At 36.0% G+C, this 15,412-nt stretch overlaps 2 pseudogenes; both read right to left on the reverse strand.

The window, feature by feature from the left end:
* Positions 1-3,664: 3,664 nt before the first annotated feature.
* Positions 3,665-4,541, reverse strand: LOC119505111 (annotated as a pseudogene).
* A 3,980-nt stretch (positions 4,542-8,521) lies between these two features.
* On the reverse strand, positions 8,522-9,370 carry LOC119505112 (annotated as a pseudogene).
* Between the last annotated feature and the right edge of the window lie 6,042 nt (positions 9,371-15,412).

The raw sequence follows: 15,412 nt of genomic DNA on the forward strand, positions 1-15,412 counted from the left end.
CACTGAAAAGAAAATTCCCGCTGGAGCTAAAACAAATTTACAGCCCAGGTTAGTGTAATCGAATTTACATGGCAATTAAATTACTAATAGTAGCATATAGTGATCATTTTGATACCAAGTTCACATTCAGTGTAATAAGAAAATGCTATTGTCAGAATTACATGCAATCCTAGTTTACTGACAGAGTTAGGCCACACACAGGCATAAAAAGAGCAAACACAGAACCAGCTCTTCTCAGTTCCACAGTCCAGCAGCCAATAGCCTGGAGGCTGTGGCTCAATTCTCAATAAGCATTTTTTATTACACAATATTCCCTGAAAGCCAGCATTTTATATTAATCAGATTGCATTAATCAGCCTTATGTTTTCAGCCCAAGTGACAGTTTTGATGTCATCATAGAGTGAACCTTAACTTCTATGCTACGTAATTATATTCAAACTTTATGTATTTTTGTTTATAAATATATGGTAATTATATATGTTTGGTATAAAACTGATGGCACACACTATTTTGTTAAAAAAAGAAGTCCTCCATTTAAAAGGAAAAATCCTTAAAACCCCAAGGCACTGGGCCATAAAACAATATCAGACTTTTTTGAAAAACAATTTACAGTGAAATAACCTAATGGGATCTCATTTCAAATCACACAACACTTGAATTAATCAATCAGGAAACAATAACACAAAATCTTTAAGACAGGAAACAAACAGCATATAAATATACATATATACACACATTTTAATTTTTCATAATTTAAGTTCTCTATATTTACAAAAATGAATCAGGCAATACTGAAAGCAACAGGATTATTCTATTTTTACTTCTCTTCCTTTTTTAAAATATCCAAATCCTAGTAACTTGAATAGAAATGCTTTAAGTTTTCTTTTGTAGTATTCTATTCTTTAATTAAAGATATACTTGCAATATTAATATATAGGGGAATAGCTTTCTAATCAATTTCAAAATTGTGTTGGTAAAAATGATATGGCATTGTTTCTTTAAATAATTTCTGCACCTGCATAAAATGTACTGCTAAACTATATTCCTCTGCTAATTTCTTCACTAGATGTTAGACTGTACCTGGATATACCAAGCAATATCTATTCATACTACAGACCATAGTCAATTTTTGACATTTTATAATTTTTAACTTGACTTATGGAAATGTTTAAGAGAGCAATAACTGCCTTCTCACAAGTCAGTTAAATGAATGAAATGAGCATTTTCAACATAAAAACAATCCATGTGTCTTGTAAGATACAATATACATACAAGATGATATTCTAGTTTGGTCTGAAAACTAAATTAAACTGAGTGAATCAAAAATAGTGAAGAGACAATACAATTTACAAAAATAGAAGCCAGGTTAATATTTTGCACCAAGGGTATGTTTGTTCAAAAATCTATGCTACTGAGGTAAATATTTGGCAACCACAGTGATAAGAAGTTAAAGCAATGTCAACAAAATTGGAAGTCATAAAAATACACTATTTTTCCAAAAGAGAGCAGTACCATAATTATAAGGATTGAACTTCATGTCTCTTCTAGTTTGCTAATACTGCCAGAATGCAAAACACCAGAGATGGATTTTATAAAAGGGGGTTTACATGGTTACACAGAGATGGATTTTATAAAAGGGGGTTTACTTGGTTACACAGTTACAGTCTTAAGGTCATAAAGTGTCCAAGGTAACACATCAACAATCGAGAACCTTCACTGGAGGATGGCCAATGGTGTCTGGAAAAGCTCTGTTAGCTGGGAAGGCATGTGGCTGGCATCTGCTCCAAGTTCTGGTTTCAAAATGTCTTTCTCCCAGGATGTTCCTCTCTAGGCTGCAGTTCCTCAAAAATGTCTCTCTTAATTGCACTTGGGCTATTTGTCCTCTCTCAGCTTCTCCGGAGCAAGAGTCTGCTTTCAATGGCCATCTTCAAACTTTCTCTCATCTGCAGCTCCTGTGCTTTCTTCAAAGTGTCCCTCTTGTCTGTAGCTCCTCTTCAAAACATCACTCACAGCTGCACTGAGTTCCTTCTCTTTGAGTCAGCTCATTTATATGGCTCTGCTGATCAAGGCCCACCCTAAATGGGTGGGGCTATGCCTTCATGGGAATATCTCATCAGAGTCATCACCCACAGCTGGCTGGGGCACATTCCAAGCAAATCTAATCAGCACCAAAACGTCTGCCCCACAAGACTACATCAAAGATAATGGCATTTGGGGGACACAATACATTCAAACTGGCACAATGTCTTATAACAAGCAGTCCCAAAATTTAATTCCTTATATCATCTTATAAATTAAGGAATTTCATTTGTGTTCCATAGAGTGATGAACAAAAAAACTCAAAACAAAGTAAAAAAGCCTCATGCCTAAGTTTAGAATATTGTTTCATGAAGCAATCTAAAACATTCAAAACAAGTTAAATAGCTTAGATTATTTGACAGGCATATAAGGACTTCAAAATCAAAGTGACATACAATTATGTAAATCACAATGTAGAAAGGAATGTAGAAATATATATATATATATATATATATATATATATATATATATATATATATATATGCATGGTAGCATAAGTGCAGACTGGTTCTATAGAACCTTTTGGCAATCAAGGGTCTGAAGCACAATAAACTTTTAGGTAGGCGCCAAATTATCCTAAAACTTTTTCACATTGGTTATTTCATCAGATACTCTACTTACACCAACAATGCATGGTATTTTCCAGGAAAAAAATATATCCTCTGTGCCGGTTTGAGTTTATTGTGTCCCCCAAATGCCATTATCTTTGTAGTTTTGTGGGGCAGAAGTTTTTGGTGCTGGTTGGATTTGCTTGGAATGTGCCCCACCCAGCTGTGGGAGATGATTCTGATGAGATGTTCCCATGGAGGTGTGGCCCTGCCCATTCAGGGTGGGCCTTGATCAGTGAAGCTATATAAATGAGATGACTCAAAGAGAGGGAACTGAGTGCAGCTGGGAGTGATGTTTTGAAGAGGAGCAAGCTTGCTAGAGAGGAATGTCCTGGGAGAAAGCCGTTTTGAGGCCAGAGCTTTGGAGCAGACGCCAGCTGCCTTCCCAGCTAGCAGAGGTTTTCCAGATGCCATTGGCCATCCTCCAGTGAAGGTACCTAATTGCTGAGGTGTTACCTTGGATGCTTTGTGGTCTTAAGACTGTAACTGTGTAGTGAAATAAACCCCCATTTTATAAAAGCCTATCCATCTCTGGTGTTTTGCATTCTGCAGCATTAGCAGACTAGAACATCCTCCAAAACCAAAACAAAATTTCAGATCCAATACACTTAAATATATCACTTCCATTGGACGTGCTCTCTGCATAGTCTTTGAAACTAGCCCAAAGCATATATATTAGAAATTTTAGAAATTGTTTATGATGTTTATATGTTTATTTCTTGTAACAAATTTTTTTTTCTGATGAAGACAGCATTGTCCTTTATGCAAGATGGGAAACCTCAAAATAATCACCATAAAGCTTCTAAGATTTATAGGAGAATAAAATACAATGGCCCACAATATATGAGACTAAGTCTTCAATTCTGGAATTGTAAGTATTTAGAGCAGCCCAGGCTAGAAGACAAGTCCAAAACCACTATTAGAAAAATGAAATAGGACCCAGTCCAAGATGTATCCTTAAGATTTTGTCACAAATCTCAGCCTGAATTTTGAGGACAAATCTTCAGTTCAGTTGAGCCAGCATAAATTGTGCAATTTTCTGATGTGTTTATTGTTGATACTATGTACATTCTAGAATGTCCCTTTAGTGATGCACTGTTTTTCTTTTTGTCAGCATTTTGAGGGTCTGCGTATTCCACTACATCATCAATAAGAACAGGACATTTCACTTTATAGTCAGACATGTCATCTGAAAATATTGTACTAAAGCCTAAAAGAAGACTCCAAGTAGAGATATTTCCATATTGGTCATTTTTCATTGTTTCAACAAAAAATTCTTCCTTAAGTCTAAGAATTTAAATCTTCCATTAAATGTTAAATTCCAGTAGGTAATGGCCATTACTGGATCTAATCCTTTTTGTTCTGAATTCTTTGTAGATTAAAAATAAACTTTGTAAATTAAAAGTAAAAATAAATCCTCCTGGTTCTTTTGATTCTTGTTCCATCTTGGGTATCAGTCCCTTTTGATTTTTGATGCTGTCATATTTTAATTCTGTCATGATTTCCATGAACTCCTGTTTGAAGAACTCAAGCTGTGCTGCTTCTCTGAACTTCCATGCAGTGATCAGTACACTAAATGCTGGGAGGTTCGAGTCCCAGTCATCACAGAGCTTCTGTCTATCATCAATTCCAATTTTATTTTCATCTTGGGGATCTTTGTTTCTGTTGAACAGCTGTGCTAACTTCTTTCTCTACAATGATCATGTTACACTCTTTTGCATATGTTGCAACATCTAACTTCCAGTCATTTTTGGATAGAAAACTTACTGCTGTTTTTACACTGAATTGTGTGATGATCATAAACTGAGGAATTTTATCCTTCTGGGATGATTTCAACTTGTTCAACTTGGTGTCCCTGAGCCTCACCCTTCTTCTGGCTCCTCAGTGAATGCATCACCCTGCAGTGGCTCCTCTCCCTGGGTTCATCTATACCCAGCTTTGCATGGTACCAGATGGCCCCAGCACCACAGCAGAAGGCAGCCCTGAACCATGGGGAGGACTTGTAATCAGGCTGCCCTTTATTCATTTTTTTCAAAAAAAATTATTTAATAATCATATTCTATTATAGAGTTAAGTTTTGCATATCACCTTAACTGATTGTAATTCATATGTATAATAAAATAGAATGTATATGCATTTCTTATAAGTAAATAAAAATGATGTAATAATTACCATTGACTTCCAATTTTAAAAATGAATTTAAACTATGGATATAAGATGACATCATAGAGAGGAGTGGAAGCTAAGTAGCCCCCTTGGAACAACTAAAAAAATCAGAAAAAACTAGTAAATAATCTGGAATAACTGCAGGGGGACAAAAGTGACCATCCACTCATCATACACCAACCTGAATTGGGAGGAAAGCCTGAGATCACAGCATAAAATCTTTAAGTAAAACCTGCAGATCCAAATCAGGAAACCCCTCCCCCACAGCCTGAGCTACAAAAACTTGTGGTGCCAGAGAGGAGCTTTCTCCGAGCAAGCAAATATAGTTCAGCTGAGCTCCAATTGGGGTTTTAATTAGCAAGTGTGAGCTGCTCACTATGAAGTATGAATCCCCCAAAAGTTGACAGAGGCTTTGGGTAATGGCTGAACTTGGAGAGCCAGAGGGTCACCTTGGACTAGCTCTTTTCCTTTTTTGACTCAGTGGAGAAAACCTCAGCCACTTTCAGTCCCCAGTTCTCTGACCAATACAAGGGTATAGCACAGGCAGAGAAAGACCATTGAAATGCTAATGACCTCCCCCTAGAGCATCTATCTTCTCTAAGAGGAAAGGGGTGGGGCCCAGCACTACAACCTGCCTTTCATTCAGAACTTACACCAGTCAAGAATTATAGTATAACAGGTGCCACCTGCTGGGCAGGAAAGCATAGTGACTGGAGTTATCAGAGGGTGTACCAATTTTCTAAGACACCCCCTCAGGGAAACTGGATACTGAATATTTCTTCCTTCTGGGACCTTAACCCATTCTGGTCTAGGGAGGCCTGTTTGGGATAACCAAGGAAACCATGCCTAGACAACAGAAAACTACAACCTATACCAAGAAAAATGAGGATATGGCCAAGCCAGGGGAACAAACTTGCACTTCATCTGTGATGTAGGAATTGAAACAACTAATAATAACTAAATTCAAAAAGTTTAGGGAAGATATGGCAAAAGAGATGAACCATATAATGAAAACACAGGATGTACATAAGATAGAAATTGAAAGTTCAAAAAACCAACTGGTGAAATCCATGGAATTGAAAGGCACAACACAAGAGATGAAAGACACACTGGTAACATATAACAGCAGATCTCAAGAGGCAGAAGAAAACACTCAGGAACTGGAGAACAAGGCACCTAAAAGCCTGTACACAAAAGAACAGTTGGGAAAGAATGGAAATATATGAGCATCATCTCCAGGAACTTAAACAGAAAACAAAAAGCAAGAATTTGCATGTCATTGTTGTCCCAGAAGAAGAGAAAGGAAAAGGGGCAGAAGCAATAATAGAGGAAAAATAAATGAAAATTTCCCATCTCTTATGAAAGACATAAAATTACAAATCCAAGAAGTGCAGCATACCCCAAACAAATATATCTGAATAGGTCTATGACAAGACACTTAATAATCAGGTTATCAAACATTAAAGATAAAGAGAGAATCCTGATAGCAGCAAGAGAGAAATGATCTATCACATACACAGGAAGCTTGATAAGACTATGTGTGGACTTCCCAATAGAAACCATGGAGACAAGAAGGAAGTGGAGTGATATATTTAAGATACTGAAAGAGAAAAACCACCAATCAAGAATCCTGTATCTGGCAAAACTATCCTTCAGATAGGGAAAGCTTAAAATATTCTCTGACAAACAGACAATGACCAAGTTTGTGAACATGAAACCTGTTCTACAGGAAACACTAAAGGAAGCACTGCAGACAGAAGGGAAAAGACAGGAGTGAGAGGTTTGGAAAACAATTTTGGGAGATAGTAGCACAGCAATGTAAGTACACTGAAAAAAGATGACTATGAATATGGTTGAGAGAGGAAGGCTGGGATCATGTGGGACACCAGAACAAAAGACAAACAATGAAGACTTGGACTGTGTAACTCAGGGAAACCTAGGGTGCTCAACAATTGTAATAAAAGGTACAAATATGTTTTTACATGAGGTAGAACAAATGAATGTCAACATTGCAAGGTGTTAAAAATAGGGTGGGATTGGGGAGAAAATAAAATAAATGCAAACTATAGTCTAGAATTAACAGAAACATTGTAATATGGTTCCCTTAATGTAACAAAAGCAATATACAAAAGCTAAATGCATATGGGCTCGGGGAATAGGGGAATGGTATGGGGCTCCAGCCACTGGTGATGTTGTCTGACTCTTTATTCTACTTTAGGTTAATGCTATCTTTCCTTTTGTCACCTTCTAGCTATCAAGTTTTGTTGTTTGTTTGTTTTTCTCTCTTTCTCTTGCCTTTTTCTTTTACCTCTCTGTCTTCTTTGAAGCTTCCTCTGTCTTTGTGGAAGAAATGTCCTTATATAGAGACTGGTGATGGTGCTCAATACATAAATACATGACTATATGGGGAACCAATGATTGTTTACTTAGGATGGAATGTATAGTGTTTGAACCAAACCATCTTAAAAAAAACGGGTTGATGAAGAAACCTTGAGGGCACTATATTGAGTGAAATAAGACAGATACCTAAAGGCAAATATTGCAGAGTCTTACTGATATGAACTAATTATAATATGTAAACTCATAAACATGAAATATAAGTTATCAGGATATAGAATGAGGCTAAAGAATGGGGAGCAGTTGCTTATTATGAGCAGAATGTTCAACTAGGCTGAACTTAAATATTTGGAAATGGACAGGGATGATGGTGGCATGTAATGAGAATAACTAACAGTGCTAAAAGGTGTGTGAAGTTGGTGGAAAGGGTAAGCTCAGAGTCACACATGTCACCAGAAGGAAAGTTGGAGGTTAAAAGATGGGAATGTATAAAACAGTGAATCTTGTGGTGGACAATGTCCATGATTAACTATACAAATATTAGAAATCTCTCTCATGAACTAAAACAAATGTATGTCACAGTAACTAGTGATTAATAATAGAAAGGCATATAGGGAAAAATATATACCTATTGCAAACTAAATACTACAGTTATTAGTATTTTAACATTCTTTCATCAACAGTAACAAATGTACCATATCAAAACTATGAATCAATAATGGAGGGGGGTGTGGTTAGGGGTATGGGAGGATGTGAGTTTCCTTTTTTTGTCTTTGTTTCTTTTCTGGAGCAGTGAAAATGTTCTAAAAACTGAAAAAAATTAATTGTATTGATGGATACACAGCTGTATGGTAGTGCCATGGGCAACTAATTGTACAATTTGGATCTTGGGATAGTTGTATGGTATCTGAACAATCTCAATAAAAAATATTAAAAAATGAATTTAAAGATATATATTTCTGTCATACTTGAAGGACTCCTTCATAGACCAAAGAAATGCAATTTAGCTTAAAGTTTTAATCAGTGAATTGTTAAAAAAAAGTGTATTCTATAACTATAAATGTATTTTGAATGTGTTTCAAATATGCTTATTTTATACTTATTAAATATAAAGATGTCAAATCTCTGGTACATAAGAAAATATTTGCAACTAATTAAAAGCAGATTATAGAATATTTGTGTTCTGTGTATAAAAATAAGTAAAATATTTTGTAGTCCAGACCAAGGGATATTTTCTAAGGTGGGATTTATCCATGAAATTCTGTTACCAAACCATCTTATTGGAATCAAAGTAGCATATACACACATGGAAGAAATCTCAGTGTTTTGATTTAAAACTTATACTGCCTTTTGTGGACCTGCACATCTTCTAAAGTGAACTGGTTGTTTGGTATCTGTGCAATGTTATCAAACAGCTGTTCAGTTTGCCACTTTTAGCCCTTGTTAATTAGTGTCCTTATTCATAAAGTTATTTTTCAGAGACTAAATGAAGAGGAGGACAGTATTCTCTTTGAATTTGTTACTCAACAATAATGGCAAACCTTTTGGTTCAGTGATGGCTAAAAGGTCAGCATGGGCTTCTTTATCTTTCCTAGTATTTATAGCATTTATAATTTGACCAGATTCACAGGCATTATTAGGCTTGGAGATCTGCAGTTTTTCATAGTATTTTATTTTCCCATTGATTTCATTTTCCTTTTCGGAAGGAAGGCAGTGAGGATGTCTGAGATTCTCCCAGACTCTTCTTTATTGTCTTCATTCACCTCTTGAATGTTAATTTTCCATCTTCCTTTTTCTTTGTTGAATGATGCTGTATTACTCTTAATATTAATGAATCTCTTTACTTCTAGTTTCATCTTTGCATCAGCCTTACTTAGATCTAATGGGAGCACTTTATTGAGATCATTTACACTTTTATGATAATTCTTGAGTCCTTTATGAGTGAGAGCTCATCTGTAGCAGGATTTCACATTCCCATACTCAATGTGAAGTACCTGATCACAGTCCTGATTTACCTCTTCAAACTGACACAGCTTCAAGGGGCAGAGAGCTCTGTTTGTATATATCATTCACTCCTTGTTAATCTTTAAGCATTCACTGTATTTATGAAGGACATATTTACAAATTTTTCCTTTATATACTAATTTCCTTCTTTCTTCAGGGTTCTGCACATTTTTCATCTGGGATCCCCGGCTGGTGCTGGATGCAGGAATTTCCTGCTTGGTCTTGGTTCATCTGTGGTGCAGGCTGCCACACTCACAATTATGCAGAGGTGGGCATGTCTGGGATAGGTCACAGCTTCTCCTACCTGCATGCATTAAAATTGCAGATACATTAAAATTCTTGTTGTTCTGTTAATACTGTCACTTGCTGTCTAGATTCCACAGTCTATTTGCAATGTTGTCTTATAATCCAAATAAGCTTTCCAATACTTCACTAAAGTTTCATTGACTATTGCTTGTCACAAAAGAAGTCTGATCAAAAATGGATGAAGTTCCAAAGCCCAGTTACATTCTTGATTGCAGCTGCTGCAGTTTCCTTCCTTTAGGTAACATGCTGCTCCACTTCAATATAAGACTTAGATCATCTGCACTTTTACTTCCTGCAGTCTCCTGCCTCCTTTCTTCTGGAGTAGGCCTCACCATTTTTTCTGTGCTTTCTCCAAGTTGATCTGTACTTGGAGCTTCTTTTCCACAGTCTTAATTTTTCATTTATACAACTGGAGCTTAGTTGAGCTACCTTCCCTTGCTCCTAGTAGGGACTGCTTCTTTCTTCCTCTGGAGAGAGTCTCTGAGATAGCCATCCATGCCAGTAGGGTGCCACAGTTTGTGAGGCTTACTTAGAGTTTTTGACAAGGATGCCAAGACCACTCAATTGGAAAGAATAGTCTCTTCAACAAGTGGTACTGGAAGAACTTAATATCCATATGTAAGAGAATAAAAAAGGAACTCTATCTCACACAATATAGAAAAATTTACTCAAAATGGATTGAAGACTTAAACATAATAGCCAGGATTATAAAATTCTAGAATAAATTATAGGGAAGCATCTTCAGGATCTTGTATTAGGCAATGGTTCCATAGACTTCACACCCAAAGAACAAAGAAAGAAAGAAAAAATAGATAAATGGGGCCCCCTCTCAATTAAAAACTTGTGCATCAATGGGCATTTTTATTACAGAATTTGTGGGTTTACAGAACAACCATGCATAAAATACAGGATTCCCATATACCACCCCCTCAGCAACACTTCCATTGGTGTGGAACATTTGTTTCAATTGATGATAACATTTTTTTGTAACTCAACTTTTTTTAACAGTAGTGATTTTTTCCAAATTGAAGAAAGACTATTAAGTAAGTATTAACTATTTTCCATAGTTTATGTAGGGACATTTTCCCCATATGCCCAAGCCATTCTTAATATTTTATGCATGTCTTTATTTTATTGCTTATCTACAAATACACTTGAAAAAGAGGGGTCAATCCCAAGGTGATTACAATCACATGGTCATAAGACAAAAGCTATATAGTTATACAATCATTAACATATAACAAGACTACTTTATTACAGTTCAACATTTTAAGATTCAATGGATTGTTATGAAAATGAAGAGAGTAGCTTCTAAATGGGAGAAAATATTTTAAAGCAATATGCGTAATATGGGTTTAATATCCAGAACATATGAATTAAACCTACAACTCAACAATAAAAAAGATTAGCAACAAAATTTTAAAAAAATGGGCAAAAGACTTGGATAACCATTTTTTTATAGAGGAAATACAAATGCCTAAAAAGGACACAAAAAGATACTCAGCATCACTGGCTATTAGGAAATGCAAATAAAAAAATGCAATATCATTTCACAGCAGCTAGAAGGTACTGTTTGAAAAAGAACAAAAATTTACAAGTGTTAGAGGAGGTTTGGAGAAATTGGTGAACTGATATATTGTTGGTGAGAATGTAATATGGTACATCCACTAAGGAAGAGGGTTCGGCAGTTCATCAGGAAGCAAAGTATAGGATATACCATATGATATCCAGAAGAATGGAAAACAGGGACACAGACATTTGCACATCAGTGTTCAGTGTCATTCTTCACAATTCCCAAAAGATGGAAGCAACCCCAGTGTCGATCAACTGATGAATGGATAAAGAAAATGTGATCTATACATACAATAGATTATTATTAGACCATAAAGAGAAATAAAGTCCTTATTCATATGAGAACATGGAGGAACATCGATGGCATTATGCTAAGTAAAATAATCCAGACAAAAAAGGTCAAATATTGTATGATCTCCCTGATATTTTCTAATTATAATATGCAAATTCATAGAGTTAGAATCTAGAATATACATTACCAAGAGATAGATTGGGGTGGAGATTGGGGAGCTGATGCTTAGTTTGCATGGAATTTCTATTTAGGGTGATTGTAAATGTTTGAAAATTGATGGTGGTTATGGTAGCACATTGTTGTGAGTGTACTTAACCATGCTGAATTATTTTAGCATGTGAATGTGATTCAAAGGGAAATTTGGGATCGTGTATGTTACTGGAATTAAGTCTGAAGTTAAACATGGGACTATAATACAGTGAACGCTGTTGTGGATGATGGGCTGGGGTTGAATATACCTTCATGAATTATACAAATATATGACATTAATGAAAGATGTTACTAAAAGGGTAGTATATGGGAATAAAATACACCTAATGTAAACTGTAGAATACAGTTAAAAGCAGTATTTTAATATTCTTTCATCAATTGTAACAAAGCTACCACAGTAATCCAAATTGTAAGAAGTGGGTGTATATGTGAGTGTTCTGTTTGTTACATGACTTTTCTGGGACCCTAATATGTTTTTAATTAAAAAAATAATCATTTTAAAAGCCTAAAAAATAAAAAAGCAAAACCTGAAAATGGTAGCAGTCCCCTGAATGCTCACTTTGGTCTCTTAGAAGGCAAGGTCCTTTTCAATGCAACTACTAAGTCTGCTCCATGGTAATGCAAAGGGTTTTTCCAATTTTCCAAACCACATCTTTAGGTGACATAGATATGATATAGTGGGGCCACTTTTTCTGTTTTCAATTCTACCATCCCCATTAACACTCCTTGCAGGAGTAAAGAAACAATTCTAATGCTGAAAGTGTCCAGTAAACCTATGGCTATCTTTAAATCACTCCTTATTTCTTTTCAAATAGGTGCTTTTAGAAGGTAACCATCAATTTTTGTTAGTTCCCTCTGTCACAATTCACCTTTTTAGATCAGATGTCCCTTTATTTTTCCAAGCACACGTCTTTCTCCCAAAAGTGGAAAATTAATTTGGCACTCCTTGAACCAAAATTAAGTCCATGTATATTATCATTCTTTCACTCAAGGAAATAACATTTAAACTCCACACTCTTTAAAATTCTTTTCCAACACATTTATTCTCTACACTGCTTGCTGTCATTAGCTACATTAGCTCTGCCCCACCTTTCCTTGCCCACCTAGCCTCCTCCTAGATTTTGACCAAATCAAAATCACTCTAAGCTTACCTTTCCCCAAAACCAAACATCAAGTAAGAGGACTTTTAGCCCTTTTAGAATATTGTAGAAACTGGGTTCATGAATTTTCTTTCATGGCTTACTTAAAACTGAAATAATTGAACCCCTTATTAGGGATGAAACTAGTCAAAATCTCTTTAAGGTAATAAAGCATATTTTCCTCAGCACTCCTGCTCTGGGACACACAAATTATAAATTACCTTTTTTTCTCTTTGTCCTTGAATGAAAATGGAATTCCTTATGTGTTCTTACTCAAAAGCATAGAGACAACTACATTGATAGCAAGCAGTTAGGTGCCATAGCCAAAGGGCTTTCCCATTGCATGGTGTCAATTGATACAACTTGACTGCAAAACTTTTAGAATCAATTGAAAAATTTGTTATGAGATATACATTAACTGTTTATGTCCCTCATTCTGTTGAAAACTTTCTTAAGTCTCATCACACTTAACACCTCTCTATCAACAGGTTAACTTCTTTCAAATTTCTCCTAAGTTCATCTCCCAATATCTCCTTTGTTGGTACTTTTAATTCTGTTACTTTAATTCTTACTATTACTGATGAAACTACTCACAGCTGCATTGTTTTAACTGACCAATTGTTAACTCCATGCTCTGGTACATTAAATCTGCTGAAATGCAATATACCAGAAATGCATTGGCTTTTACAAATGGGGTTTATATGTTCACAATTTTACAGGTCTAATGCCATGGAAATATCCTAGTTAAGGCATCAAGGGTAAGTTTCCTCGTCTGTGGAATTGTTGATGGCATCTAGGTTCCTCTCTCACATGGGAAGGCTCATGGCCAGAGTCTGCATTTCCTCTACTGGGTTTAGCTTCTGGTTTCCATGGCTTTCTCCAAAATGTCTCTGAGCTTCTGTCTTAGCTTCTCTCAGCTCCTGTGGGTGCTTCCTGCCTCTACTGAGGCAAACTCTTGGTTACATATTTTAGCTTCTCCCTAAAATATCTCTCTTAGCTTCTCTAAGCTCTCTCTTGCTGTGAGCTCTCTAAAAGGACTCCAGTAGAGGACTAAGACCCACTTTGAATGGGTTGGATCACATGCCCATGGAATCAATCTAATAAAAAATGTCCCACTCACAATAGGTCTGCACCAACAAGATCGGATAAAAATAACATAGCTTCTATGGGGTACATAGAAATCCAAATCAACACAACCCTTGAATGGGTTAACATGAAACCCTAATTGACAATGCAGATGTTATCTGATATACAGAAGATTCCTTCCTTAAAAACTCAGTAATCTATTGTGTGGCCTATGCTAATACCTCTAACCATGAAATAGTATAAGCAAATTCCTTACCTAATGCCAAGTCAGACCAGCAAGCTGAACATTTTGGCCTTACAACAGTCTATTTTTTTGGATAAAGAAAAACAACAAATATATATAGTTATATTGCATATGTCCTTGCTGTTGATGATTTGAAGAAGTTTTGGAAACAAAGAAGTTTTAAACCTCAAATGTAGGAAAAATATAAATAGCTATTATGTCACTGCCAGAGGCTATACTCTTACTAAAGGTTTTGACTATAATTAAAATTCCTGGTCATTCTTGGTAAAAAAGAAAAACACTGGCACCCACATGGCAGGTACAGCCACATGCAGTGCAGTGACAAATTCTAACATATTCCTGTTTCTGCAAAGACTTTTTCACCAAATATGTCTATTGTAAACAAAAGCAAATACTCTTTGTGACTCAACAAAATGCTCTTTCTCAGATTTTTAAAAAATGGAAAAATACTGCCTGCTTTTATGAACCTGAAATTAAAATAAGGTTTCACACAAATGAGAAACCAGTCCTCATTAATGGTATCCAGGAAGCAATTTTAGAAATTATTCATAATACGACTTATGAAATACTGGTAAAATGTTAACCTCCCCATCCAAAAGCTGTAAATATGTTTTTTTAATATTCATTTTATTGATATATATTCACATACCACACAGTCATACAAAACAAATCATACATTCGATTGTTCACAGTACCATTACATAGTTGTACATTCATCACAAAAATCAATCGCTGACACCTTCATTTCCACACACAAAAATAACAAGAATAATAATTAAAGTGTAAAAGAGCAATTAAAGTAAAAAAGAACACTGGGGGCCTTTGACTGTTTGTTTCCTTCCCCTGTTTTTCTACTCATCCATCCATAAACTGGACAAAAGCGTGTGTGGTCCTTATGGCTTTCCCAATCCCATTGTCACCCCTCATAAGCTACATTTTTATGCAATTGTCCTCAAGATTCATGGGTTCTGGGTTGCGGTTTGATAGTTTCTGGTATCTACCACCAGCTACCCCAATTCCTTAGAACCTAAAAAGGGTTGTCTAAAGTGTGCGTAAGAGTGCCCACCAGAGTGACCTCTCAGCTCCTTTTGGAATCTCTCTGCCACTGATGATTATTCCATTTCTTTTCACATCCACCTTTTGGTCAAGAAGATGTTCTCCATCCCATGATGCTGGGTCTAAATTCCTCCCCAAGCTTCATATTCCACGATGCCAGGGAGGTTCACTCCCCTGGGTGTATGATCCCATATAGGGGGGAGGGCAGTGATTTCACCTTTCAAGTTGGCTTAGCTAGAGAGAGAGGGCCACATCTGAGCAACAAAGAGGCATTCGGGAGGAGGCTCTTAGGCACAATTATAGGGAGGTCTAG

This window comes from Choloepus didactylus, chromosome 10 (assembly GCF_015220235.1).
Source record: "Choloepus didactylus isolate mChoDid1 chromosome 10, mChoDid1.pri, whole genome shotgun sequence".
In the NCBI taxonomy this organism is placed as follows: domain Eukaryota; kingdom Metazoa; phylum Chordata; class Mammalia; order Pilosa; family Megalonychidae; genus Choloepus; species Choloepus didactylus.